Source organism: Dermacentor albipictus, chromosome 3 (assembly GCF_038994185.2).
Source record: "Dermacentor albipictus isolate Rhodes 1998 colony chromosome 3, USDA_Dalb.pri_finalv2, whole genome shotgun sequence".
NCBI lineage: Eukaryota > Metazoa > Arthropoda > Arachnida > Ixodida > Ixodidae > Dermacentor > Dermacentor albipictus.
In genome coordinates this window covers 64,964,177-64,976,192 of record NC_091823.1, presented here as the reverse complement: position 1 = coordinate 64,976,192, position 12,016 = coordinate 64,964,177, and the positions used below count along the sequence as shown (strand labels likewise).

Sequence of the window (12,016 nt, the reverse complement as noted above, 5' to 3'; positions counted from 1 at the left end):
ACTGCGATTTTAATTATGTTAACGTTAACATAGAACGCGATCTAATCACGCAGCTATGTGCTATTGAGGGTAGCGCACTGCTATATCTACCGCGAACTTCCTTAAATCTTGGACATTACATGGAAAGACAAAAAAAAGCAACACCATGCTTCATTATCGAAAATTTGTCAAGTGTGTGAGTAGACGCGCCAAGTACGTCTAAATAAAATGGCTGAGCTAGGTAGCAAAAAGGAACATCATGTGCCTGCCAGGGATCGAACCTGGGACCTTCCGCGTGTTAGGCGGATGTGATAACCACTACACCACAAGCACAGCTGTCCGCGGCCTCCGCAGTGAATTGCGTCGTCGACGCTGGCATCTCTCGCACGGTGTTTATGTACACATGGATTGCAGAATAACAATTACTTAGCGCACATAAATGATTATGTCTGCCAGGCTTATTGCAACAGATAAACATACAGAAACTGAGCTGTAGTTTCGATAGACTATTGAGTTATGAATGGGACGCTCTGAAACGTCCAGCCGCAGCGCCTATGACACGGTTTCACGCGTGAAGTATACTTTATGAAAGCGTGACAAGCTGCTACAAATGAAACATAACTAAAAAAGAAGTACGACTAAATGAAATGGCTGGGCTAGGTGGCAAAAAGGGACATCATGTGCCTGCCAGGGATCGAACCTGGGACCTTCCGCGTGTTAGGCGGATGTGATAACCACTACACCACAAGCACAGCTGTCCGCGGCCTCCGCAGTGAATTGCGTCATCGACGCTGGCATCTCTCGCACGGTGTTTATGTACACATGGATTGCAGAATAACAATTACTTAGCGCACATAAATGATTATGTCTGCCAGGCTTATTGCAACAGATAAACATACAGAAACTGAGCTGTAGTTTCGATAGACTATTGAGTTATGAATGGGACGCTCTGAAACGTCCAGCCGCAGCGCCTATGACACGGTTTCACGCGTGAAGTATACTTTATGAAAGCGTGACAAGCTGCTACAAATGAAACATAACTAAAAAAGAAGTACGACTAAATGAAATGGCTGGGCTAGGTGGCAAAAAGGGACATCATGTGCCTGCCAGGGATCGAACCTGGGACCTTCCGCGTGTTAGGCGGATGTGATAACCACTACACCACAAGCACAGCTGTCCGCGGCCTCCGCAGTGAATTGCGTCATCGACGCTGGCATCTCTCGCACGGTGTTTATGTACACATGGATTGCAGAATAACAATTACTTAGCGCACATAAATGATTATGTCTGCCAGGCTTATTGCAACAGATAAACATACAGAAACTGAGCTGTAGTTTCGATAGACTATTGAGTTATGAATGGGACGCTCTGAAACGTCCAGCCGCAGCGCCTATGACACGGTTTCACGCGTGAAGTATACTTTATGAAAACGTGACAAGCTGCTACAAATGAAACATAACTAAAAAAGAAGTACGACTAAATAAAATGGCTGGGCTAGGTGGCAAAAAGGGACATCATGTGCCTGCCAGGGATCGAACCTGGGACCTTCCGCGTGTTAGGCGGATGTGATAACCACTACACCACAAGCACAGCTGACCTGCCGAGAGCGCAAGGAGACCGTTAATTGCTGCGTTCTTCGAAGCCGGTCTGCTTCCGCCTTCGGTTGCACCGCCTCCGGCAGGGTTGGTTACGGCGCATTGAAGAATTGGAGTGAGCTGCTACACGATAAGTCTCGGGTTGGCTTGCATGTAGCTTGAGAAAGTTCGCTTTTAATTTTGTTTTCATTATAGTATTTTCGAAGCGCTCGGCGCTTCATTCATTGGGAGCCGTTCGCTACAATTTAAATTCCGAGCCTCTCAACGAGGCGGCCATCGAAGACTTCTGATATCTAAAAATTCGGTGCCGTCATTATATGAACGCTCCTAAAGATGATTAAGTCGGGTGATATTAGTAAATCACGCCTCGGCGTGCTTTACTATTCACGTGGCAGGGAAAGATAAAGTGCAAAAAACCGCTTTGCGTACAGATCTAGGCGCGCGTAAAAAAAAACTCTGTTAATCAAAATTAATCAGAGTCCACCGCTACGGCGTTCGTCGTAAACATGTCGTGGTTTTGGTACGTAATGCCCCACATTATTATATTATTTTTGTGATGCGCTCGTAATTTGCAGACCTGTTATGTGCCACGCGTGCGCTCACCTGGCCTCCACGAGCGAGCGCTTGATCATGTGACCAACTGACTACGTGCCGTGTTACCGAAAAGAATCTCATCCCACTAGGACTTTATGCGGAACCTCACAGTGACGGCGAGAATTCACCTGGAGCGTCCATATATTTGCTATCCCATTTCAAAGAGAGAAAGAGAGAGGAAGGATAGGAAAGGCACTAAGCATGGGATCCTCAGTTCTGTGTTTGCTGCGTGCAAGCTGCTGTATGGCGTTGGAAGCATATACTCCGAGTTCGATAAATGAAATGTTCAGTTTGTTACGAGCAAGTTAGGTTACACAAGCATGTGTCAGTAAATTTCCCGTGTTCGACATTGAGAATATTTCCCTCTAGCCAAGAGGAGGAGAGGGAGGGGGGGAGCGAGTTATGTTACACAAGTATGTGTCAAGAAATTTCCCGTGTTCGACATTGAGAGTATTTCCCTCTAGCCAAGAGGAGGAGAGGGAGGGGGGCAAGAGAGTCAGCACGCGTTTTCAAGAAATTTACCCTGAGCCCGCATCGTTTATGGGGTAGATACGCACTTTGTTTAGTGGTAAGCTTGAAAGAGCAGCGACTGACATTGCAAAACGTTGTATGTAGATAGCCGTGACTTTTTCGGCGTAGTTGCTGATGCCGATTGTGCCACTTCCAGGAACATGTCTGAATGAACTTGCTCGAGCCACAACCACCCAATCTTGGAGGGCACGATAGTGGCACATGCAGGTTACATGCACCACCAAGTTATTTCGGCACATCTTTAATGGCTTTTCTCGCTAACGGAGTATATTCTTTCGTAAAACTTGACAAAACATTAGTAGAATCCTAAAACGAGCATGCACTCGTACACTACAGGAAAAACTCGAGAAAGTTGGCCGGTATGCATATGTATCATGACCTCAGCGTGCTAGCTTTCTCTGTTCCCCTGTTCTTTTTCCACTCTACTGCACAATGCAACCACCATGGTAGTTTTTTGTTTCCTACAGCGAAGCTTCTATAATGCGACTAAAAGCGGTGGTAGTGGTGGTGGTGGTGGTGGATTGTAGTAACAGGCGGGTTTAGCCTGGCGAACAAGGCCAGCAATTGCTCCGCCCGACCGTCTCGCACAATACCGCTAAAGGGTTTCACCATATGTCCATCAAACCAGTCTCTCTTAAGAATTCAATGAGGAGACGTGAAGTTTCTTTGCGGGCTATAACTGATCCCTAGGGAAATATAAGGTGTTGCAGGCGCGCATGCGGAAGGGCCTTGTTTTGCAGATTCTTCAGGAGAGTGTCTCTTTCATCTTGGGATTGCTGGCAGGACCACAAAAAGTGCTCAGTGTCTCCTGTCTCGTTGCATGCCGCACAGTTCGGAGAACTGATTCGCCCCGTTTTAAATAACCAGGCCAGTGTATTAGCAGATCCTGTCCTTATTCGATATAGAAGTGAGGCTTCCTCTCGGTGCAATCTCTCGTTTACGCAGGGCATATGCGGTGGAGCCCAAAGCGACACAAAGTGATTTCGAATGACTAAAAGCGCTCAGAAGAGTCATGTGCTAGTTTTCAAGGTTTCCTGAATAATCTATATCACTCACCAAGTTTATCATTTGAGGAGAGACAGAAAGGCAAAGTAAAGACAGGGAGGTTAACCAGAGCATATCTCCTGTTGGTTACCCTGTACCGGGGGAGGGGCAAAGGGATGCAAAAGGTGACAGAGAGAAAAATAAAGAAAAAAAATATAATTTGAGAAAATGTGGGGAACACTAGGGCAATATGCTACCAAACTTGAAATGCATGGGTCAATTATGGGTTAACGAAAATGTGCTAATCCTTCGTTTTAGGCCAGTTTAGCAGCGCTTATATGATACGCTTACTAACATTTTCCGCTTCTCCGTGAGGACCAAAAATGGCCTAGTACTCACACTTAAAACAAATGGCGGCCATTCCTTGAGAGACATGTACCGAAGCTTTGCGGTGTCTAGGCGAGTTATGTCTTTTGAATATAATTATGAAATACTCATATTCTCCCCATTTTTATGTTTTATACAAGGCATGTGGTTGTTTTTTCCGGGTCTACTCGGTCAACTATGAAGGTACGGTATTTACATTTCGTTAAAATAGGAAACATATGAGTGACGAAAGATAAATTTTTAACCTCGCTTACTGTGGCGCAAATGAAAAAGCCCGCGGAAAAAGCAGGAGCCAGAAAGAACGCCAACCTTGCACGGTACTAAGTATAAAGGCGATGAGACGCACATAATCAGGAGCTTGGGTGCTTAAAAACGAATACTGGAAACGGCACACTGTAGAAAATATGTGGTTTAGCAAAGTACTACTTGCGCCACAGTATTCATTAGTACTAGCAGATAGTGAGCAGACCTTCCGAGTGTGGTCAATGCGAGCGGATAGTGAGGCGCTGGATGAATGGGGCGATAAAAAACACAAATGATGAATCTTTTGAATAAGCTTAGAATAGGCAAGTCTTGCAAAGCACTTCCTGTCGTTTCTGTCATAAGCTAATTAAAAAATCGCGTTTCAAGTATAAGAACTGCAGGAGTCTCCAACAGTGTGGCATTGGATAGCTAATTGCACAAACGTTCGCGTTCTCACTGAAACGTTTCTTTTGTCAAGATTTTTTCTGTCACCCGACGTCACGATATAGACACTAACATGGTGGAACACTTAGCCCTCATTCACAGAGCCGTCATCCGTGCCATCCCGTCAGAAGAGAGCGTTTTTTGACCGGTTCCTTTCTTAAAGCGGGACACTGGCAATGTTAGTCGATGCTTTACTTCTCTGGTGAAGGCACGGTGATGGAAACCAGCACCATACGAAACAGAGCAGTCGGAACATGAAAAGTGGTCGCTAAATTCAGCCGTTCTTCGAAGAAGAGTCTGGCAAACAGCGCGGCCAGCGCAGTGGCTGCGCCAATGGCACAGTCGTACCTTTGTATTTCCTTACTTATTTTCACCTCACGTTAAAGCTACATTCACCGAATGTTAATTAACATTATCCGATCATACCACGAAAGTTAGATCATAATCTCGCCTTAGAAGAACGTAGAACTAGTCATTCAACGCGGTACCAAAACGTGCCGCAGACGGCGCGACATCGTCGTCGCTTGTTCGAACCCTATTCCATCGCGCCTCCGGCACGTCTTGTGTAAGGCGATGTTGACGTGACCTCATGGATTGCCGCCGGGAACAAGGTCTAAAGGCTCGTTGGCACTGCACTCATACAGTCGGCACCTTGAGCGGGGCGGAATTCAACTCCGCGGCGTTGAATTCCGTCGAATAGGCCTTCTCCGAAGCGATCGGTTCCAGGCTGATTTGTGCCGCCGATACCAACATAATTATTCGCAGCGGACCAACCAGAGCGTGACCCAGCAAGTGAGCCACCCTTCGAGGCGCTCTGAAGATGGTGCCCGCCGCGTTCGAGTGCGGCCTCTCGCACACCACTGCCGCGCGACAGCGGAGATGTAAGAGAAGCCGTGAGAAGCTACCGGGTTCTGTACGAGAAGCGCCACGTGAAGAACAAGTATAGCGCGCCGAGGGACGAAGTTACGCGAAAAGCGTGCAAGCGCGACGCGAGCGAAAACAAGAAACCGAAAAAGAAGTAACATCCATAAACATACTTGGGAAAGAAAGCCCTGCGCGGACGTGTAAGCTGCGGCATGCACACTCGGCAGGTGGCGCTAACAGTTAAATGTCGGGCGCCCTCTTCGTTTTCCCGGCATTTGGAAAGCTGGCAGCATGCAGCTTCGCCGCTGCGAAGGACGGGCAATGTGAACGACGGGGCCTTTCGGTGGCAGCATATTCCGCGCCACTCCAGCTGCCGTATGTCGCAGTGTGAACAAGGCGTGACCGTGGAAGGCTGACCAAGCCTAGGACTCCATTGTTCTATACAAAGCCGGGTATCACGTATATCTAGGCGCGTCCACATATACAGTGTCACCTGTAAAAGATTGTTTTGAGCAACCTGTGCCTATAGCTGGTGGACGTTGCACTTGTGCACCAAATGGGAGCGCGTGCCAGCTGCCGTAACAGGTAGCTTCTCCCGCGTTTCTAATGTTTCGCCGAGAGTGATACTGCACCTTAGCGCAGCGTATATAGCGTATAAAACGCTTCAAATATAACTTTATTTCTCAATGAACTGCGAACTTCGTAATATACCTTACCCCGCCACTTGGACGCAACAGTGTGTTTCGAATGGTGCACCGAAAGGTGTGGCCTCAGCAGGCCTCCGGTAAGCGTATCGTGTTAAGAAGCAATTCAGAAAACTATCCTGGGTTTCTGTAGGTTTCTGTGGATAGCAGTGGTGTCGTCATGTACTAACACATTCACTCGAAGTTTATTACAACTTTTTTACAGTGAAGGCTGTGTATGACACGGATCCCGGGATTTTTTCATCTCCGCCGACAGAACAGTCGACAGAAAACCATTACACGAATTGAAGCAAAAAGTACCTATCTCTATTGGAATTACGCATGCAAGACATACCCCAGTATTCTTTTCTAAAAATAAAATCACAAAAACCCGCCGTGGTTGCTCAGTGGCTATGGTGTTAGGCTGCTGAGCACGAGGTCGCGGGATCGAATCCCGGCCACGGCGGCCGCATTTCGATGGGGGCGAAATGCGAAAACACCCGTGTACTTAGATTTAGGTGCACGTTAAAGAACCCCAGGTGGTCAAAATTTCCGGAGTCCCCCACTACGGCGTGCCTCATAATCAGAAAGTGGTTTTGGCACGTAAAACCCCATATATTATTATTAAAATCACAAAAGTGTTCAAAACAACATGGTAGATGATGGGTCGTGTTCGAGCAATGTGAAGCACGTAGCGTTCGCCACACGCGTTTCCCCGTAAATATTGCGGTAGCATAAGCTGCACTTGCCGGTACGAGGCAACTGTAGCATACGAAGCAGGAAGAGACGTCACTACACTTTTGTATGTAAAGGAAGAATCCACCTAGCAATTGATTTTATTTGTGTTGTGATAGCGTTGTGGGAAGGCCACGCATTGTTAGGACTCCCGGAGTGAAAAAAATTAAGTTATGGAGTTTTACGTGCCAAAAGCACGATTTGATTATCCTGAGGTTCTTTAACGCGCACGTAAATTTACATACACGGGTGTTTTGCGTGAACAAGATGAGCGGTGACGGGAAGAGCAACGTTAATATGCACAACGGCATCGTGCTCAGGCTAGACAAGTAAATTGCCTTGCTGTAAATCATTCATGTAGTGCATTCTTTAATCGTTCAAGGCTACGTCAGATTGACCTATCGGATCAGGTGATACCACTGCTTCATTGGCCAACCCCTTCGCAGCGTCGATTGGAGCCCAATTTGTTTCGCAAATGTTAGACGTCCTCGCGACCCTCTCTATTTTTTCGGTACTACCAAGCGCTGGTCTTCCTTGGCGTGCTATTCATAATATTCGAAAAGTCAAAATCTAAAAAAAGTTGCGTGAGTTCCATGCTACGACAGGCGTCAATCCAGTACCACTGTGATGCCCATGAATGTGCGTCACCTTTGCCGCCTCACGCCACCGTGCAGGGGAGCAGCCATGCGAAAACAAAGGCGATAAATGTCGCCATCCTTCAATCGTACTGGAGACCAAACGCAGAACAACCCGAATGGAAAATTGGCACGACCAGGGAAAGGAAGCAATACACGCAGACAAAAGGAAAGACAGATTGAAAGAAACTGAAGAAGCCACAGGACGGGTGCTCGAAACTTTGAGGAAGGAAAACGAATGACGCTCGAAACAATAATCGGTCATCCAAAACGTGTGCGCTTCCAATATGTCGTCCCTTTCTCTCATTTCTCTTGTTGTTTTCGCTTTCCTTGAACAAGGTCTTTCCTCATGAAGTACGCAAGCTTGGCCGTCAAAGAAAGCGAGCAACTGATCCGTCGCTGATTGAAATGCGACGACCTCATCCTGTGCTGACGACGCGTACGTGCAGGAGATGATAAAGACCGAGGAGTACAGCAGGCCAAAGTACGCTGGCGCATCATAACGGGCGCACGTGGCGTAATTGGCTTGCTCCTTCGATGGCAGGGTCATTAAATGGGCATCAGGTGCAGGAAAATCAATGTGTTCGGAATACGGTAAAAAGAAGAATACATCCGAGTCTATTTATAGTAAGCGTTAATGTACTCGTAGAATCGATAGGGCTGTTTGTACTCAGACAAGACGTCATCGTCTTCCACGTTCCCGCAGCCTTGTGACATAAACAAAGAGTATAAAAAAAAGTGCCTACGTAGGTTGAGTACGTATTGACGTTACCGCTATCTGCTTGCGGGGCTTTCTGTGCCGATAGGGAACTATAGTGGAGTGTCCACAAGCTAACATAAGCACATTTTACAAGCAGATAAGAACTGAGAGATATTTGCACCCGATACCTATGTCGATGAACGCAGAGCATGAGAACCTCACAGGTGACGTTATTTCAGGGTGTCAAGTTATTGAGCGTTACGGGTTTGAAATTGGACAGCAGTGGCATTAATTCGGGCCCGGATTTTGAAAGTAGCGTGGCAGTAGTCTTCAGCGAACGTGAGCCCCTCTTGGGGGCCATTCTCATTGGATAATATACGGTATAAGTTTTCATATATTGGATATGCGTAGATGCTGGAGTACATTAAGTCACGCATAGGAGACAGTTCGGGAACACAAAGACAGAGGAAAGGAGACGAAATGAAAGAAATACACAAGTCACAAAATGCAGATAATAGCCCTTCCCTTAAAGTTGTAACCGGGACAGCACAACTTTATTATGCTACCTTCCAGTTTGTAAACAGTTTTTAAACAAATGGCCTTGATAGCTTCTTATGACGTAGCTAGTTTCTATATATAGCAAGTGCCCCTGACGTCTGTTCGTTGTGTGCTTAGCGCTACTCTCAGGCCAAATACACAAATAACCTCGATTTCGCCGCCTCACAGAATCATGCCGGGGGCACTCAGGAATGAGACGTTAGACAACTTCACCTGCTTTAGTAATATGAACACTACAATGACAAGCAATGACATGTTGCAACATTGCAATGCCATGTCGCACATCTTCATCGACTTGACCGCATGAGCACTGCTGATAATCAGTGAGACCAAACATGCAGAAAACACGTTTCGCATATGTTGCTTGCACTCTCAGGCGGTCAACTGCGGTAGTTGATGACCACTTATGCAAGCCTGACCTGCATGGAAAGAGCGAAGTCTGCAGTACTGGAGAATGTGCTAGCGCCAAAATGAAAGTGTAACAATGTTTATATGACCTACATGTCGGGGCTTTTTCTAATCTCAGATCCTCCAAGCGATTATAGAAAGAAAAATTATGCACATGCCACGCACAGTGGGAATAGATGTAAGCGACGCTTTCTGCGCCGTTCGCTTTCACTGACGGCAACCAGCGGTGATGTTGACGGCGAATGTTTCATTACTTAAACGTTTAGACCAACACAAGAGTGGTGAGTTGATGTCAAAGTTTACCTTGCTTTCACTAACGCTGTTTGTCTGCGCAGTACACAGAACACAGAGATAGGTTGTTGCTTGAGGCGTCGTTGTGCGCCATATTTCATAACCTCTGAGAAGGTTGAGCGTTGTCATAGCCTCACTTGGCACCTCGCATCATGCCAAAAGCATTAAACTTGAGTTGGATTATGTGGTTGTACGTGCCAAAACCACAATCAGGTTATGAGGAACGCCGTAGTGGCGGACTCCGGATCAAATTTAACACTGTGGTGTTCTTTAACGCGTTCCTTAATCAAAGTGCACGATCGTTTTTTTTTATTATTGCTTTATTTCCCCCTCGTCGAAACGCGGCTGCCGCGGTCAGTATCAAATTCGCGACCTCGAGCAATGCCAAAGCTACCATGGCAGGCACAGAAGTGTTGATTTGACGTGCCGACGTTTCCGTGGTGCAGCTTAGGCTCTGTGGTGTGCTTTAATTAATGCGACTCTTTTTCTGCGCGCCCTGCGTAAGTTGTCCACTTGACTCATTTGCATTGTGCGTATTCTTCCGAAATAGCGGAAAGGTACCGTACCGTACTTTCAACTTAAGTTTATCCAGTTTCCCCGCAACCGCTGTCGTGTCTATAGTAGTAGCGTTTCCTTGCCTTCTCATGTCGATTTGTCCCTATCCTAACGCCCCCCGCCCCCTGTATGGCAACTGCGAGCAAAGAGAGGCAAGGCTGCTATTCACTCGTTTCGCAACTGCGTCGGTTCTACCCATTCTCTGCCTGCTCCTCTCTACGATACTATCTAGCGTCACTCTGGACTTGCACTTAGTAGAAAGATAGGCGCCGCAATTTCTGCAGTCCTTTAGCGGGGTGTCACGGATAATTACAGCTATCAAGAGCCTAATGTGGCGGCGCCTGGAGAGCTCCAGAGGGCATTGTGTACATTCGAAGCGATGGAAAAGCCCAAAAATGTTTCTTGGGTCTCATTTCTTCTCTGCCACGCTCTTTCCATGTATGTACACGCTCTGCACCACTCCCGACGCGGCGTGCAAGACAGCAGCAACAGCAGTGGGAAAGTCGAAGGAAGAGGCAAAGAAAGCTTCGTCTTAAAGAAGTTAAGGCAGTTCATGCATGAAATCAACCAAGAATCTTTAGGTGGCCCGATACGCTACCCGCCCAATACAGTTGCAGAGCTCCTCGCCGAAGCCCGCTCGATGTATAAGGCACTACGGCAGCGTGCCAGACAGTATAACCACGGCATATCTGCCTTCTGCCATTACTCTTGCCGCGATACCGCGACTGCGACCTTCTGTGACTGAGTTCGTTCGTGATGAAATAGTGCTGGATCTCGAACGTATTGAAACTGCACAGCACGAGTGGTGCTAAAGCGTTGTGAGATTTACGTCCCAAAGCAGCACATCAGTTTATGAGGGATGCCTTAGTGTAGCGCTCGGGATTCATTTTGACCACATGCGGTTCTTTATAACGTGCACCTTAATCAATGCACACGAGCGTTTTTGCATTTCCGGAAGATCGATATGTGGCCGCCGAGTCCTGGAATTAAATCCGCGACACCGTGCTCAGCAGCAGAACCCCGAGCCACCACGGCAGGTGCAGCACGAGGTGTGCCGCCATCACCTGCCTCGACGCACGCGTAAGCCGGGCGTCATTCTTCGTGCCCGTAGTCGCACTCTGCGAGTGCCGTTGACCAATCGACTGTGAATTTAAGGCTTCTCGGCAGGGCAATCCTGACAGGCACACGACCCCGTTTAAGGCTTCTCGGCAGGGCAATCGTGGCAGGCATACGACCTCGTGAGAATGACATTTGGCGCACTCCAGATCGAAGGTCCTGGTTTATCCACTGTAGTAAAACCGACCACCGTCAGAGGGCACATCCTCATCGTCGAGCGGGACTCCGTGGTTTTTCGCACTGATGCGTACGGTTCACGCAGTGACGAACGTCCGCCGGAGAGGCCTATCTCGCGCATGTCGAGACCTGTTTTACATTAGGTTTCCGCGAACACCGAAACGTTGTATTTTCCAAAACAGGTTGCCCAGTCCGCTCTTGGCCACGAACGTCGCTCAACCAGCCCTGCCACCTTAGAAAATTGAGTTCAGCTACCTGCGGAGATTAGGTCGTTGACTTTCAGAACACTGTAGATCCTCTATTACGACGTTAATGACATAACGGCGTTCAGAGCATGGACAGAAACAGCACTATGGTGCCAATATCTTGCTACGTTACCACAGTACCGGTCGACGCCGAGAGTTATAGATGACCTCGCATTCACGGCATTAATCGTCATGAGTGCGGAGACGTTCATTAGGGGCAGTAAGCTCACACCTGTATTGAAAAACAAAAACAATGTTTCAACACAATGGGTTAGACTCAGCTCCGTTCTAT

General features: G+C 47.5%; 4 non-coding genes across 4 annotated transcripts; all 4 read right to left on the bottom strand.

Moving 5' to 3' along the window:
- Positions 1 to 239: 239 nt before the first annotated feature.
- TRNAV-AAC (transfer RNA valine (anticodon AAC)) lies at positions 240 to 312 on the bottom strand. The gene has a single exon. It is a non-coding gene; the product is annotated as a tRNA-Val (tRNA).
- A 346-nt stretch (positions 313 to 658) lies between these two features.
- TRNAV-AAC (transfer RNA valine (anticodon AAC)) lies at positions 659 to 731 on the bottom strand. The gene has a single exon. It is a non-coding gene; the product is annotated as a tRNA-Val (tRNA).
- Positions 732 to 1,077: 346 nt separating this feature from the next.
- On the bottom strand, positions 1,078 to 1,150 carry TRNAV-AAC (transfer RNA valine (anticodon AAC)). Its single transcript has one exon. It is a non-coding gene; the product is annotated as a tRNA-Val (tRNA).
- A 346-nt stretch (positions 1,151 to 1,496) lies between these two features.
- On the bottom strand, positions 1,497 to 1,569 carry TRNAV-AAC (transfer RNA valine (anticodon AAC)). Its single transcript has one exon. It is a non-coding gene; the product is annotated as a tRNA-Val (tRNA).
- Between the last annotated feature and the right edge of the window lie 10,447 nt (positions 1,570 to 12,016).